Genomic DNA, 1,455 nt, shown 5'->3' on the forward strand with positions numbered 1-1,455 from the left:
TATTTTTTTTAAATATATAATAATAGTAATTCAAAAAAATAAGTTATAATTAATATATCTTTCCAAAATTATAAAATTAAGGTACTTGTGAAGTTATAAACCTCAATACATATATCAGGAATTAAAATAATTATTTTGTAATTGTTTATCTTATGTAAAATGAGAAAAAATTGTAAAAAATAATTACTAGTAGAGATATATTTCATATGGATCTTTTGCATAACTAGATTACTACATGACAAAGGTATTAAATTGTTTATAAAATTAATATTTTTCTATAAAAATTATATGCCTAGCTTAGAGCAATGGAAAGTATTATGCAGTTTACGCTAAAGATAAATTGATATTTATAAGAAAATAAAAGTATAAAAAATCTACTCGTAAAGCTAATATAAGAAATATATTTTATAAGTAAAATTAACCAAAAAATATGAAAAAAAATTAAGAACCATTTATATATAAAATTTTTTCTTTTTAAGATAACAAAAAATACATATTTGAGAATTTTATTAATGTAATGATATGTTTAATAAATTATATATAGGTCTGTCATAGTTAATTTTTAAAAGATTAAAAAATTTTACGAAAACTTCTCTTTTTTTTTTTTTTAAATTATTTCAGTATAATCTTCAAACTGGTTAAAGTTCATATAATTATTTTATTATTTTATTATCTTAAATATTTTTACAAAAATAATTTACAAGTTCCATAGTTTCCTTCTAAGAGAAAATGAATAAACTGTATGACTTAAGGAGGAATATATATATATAAGCTACATATTTTTTATTAATTTTATAAGAATAATATATAAAAAAAAAATAAATAAGAAATAAAATGAAATACAATGTTTTATTTTAATTTATAAAATTTATTTTTTTCTTTTCTATATCTTAAATCAATATAATATAATATAATATTTAGTTATGAAATTTATCAAGGAAATAAATAAAAATAGATACTCTTATAATTTTTAAAATACTTTTTGTAATTTAAAAATTCTTGAAACACGTTTCTTATGTCTAAATAAAATTCGATATTATTTTTTTTTTTAATTTTCTTAACCATTTTTATATGAATGCTAACTATAATAAATTTCACACTATATATACTGAAATCCATAAATAAATCTTAAGATTTTTTAATATACAAAAGTTTAAATTTTTTACATTACACATAAATTCATCATAATTTCTTCATAAAATTATTTTTTTTTTTTTGTGTACTTCTTTTCACTTGAAAAAAAAAAATATTTTTATATAACTTTTTAAAAATTCACCTAGTAATTTTTAAATATTATGTATAATAATAATAGAATAAATGAAATTTTTTTTAATAAAAAATAAATTATAATTAGACTTATATTTATAATCGTTATCATCAAGGTTCCGTAGCTCAGTTGGTTAGAGCGTGCGGCTGTTAACCGCAAGGTCGTTGGTTCGATCCCAGCCGGTACCG

At 17.5% G+C, this 1,455-nt stretch overlaps 1 non-coding gene across 1 annotated transcript; it reads left to right on the forward strand.

Moving 5' to 3' along the window:
• The first annotated feature begins 1,381 nt into the window (after window positions 1–1,381).
• PRELSG_0300100 lies at window positions 1,382–1,455 on the forward strand. Its single transcript has one exon. It is a non-coding gene; the product is annotated as a tRNA-Asn (tRNA).

This window comes from Plasmodium relictum (assembly GCF_900005765.1).
Source record: "Plasmodium relictum strain SGS1 genome assembly, chromosome: 3".
NCBI classification, from domain to species: Eukaryota; Apicomplexa; class Aconoidasida; order Haemosporida; family Plasmodiidae; genus Plasmodium; species Plasmodium relictum.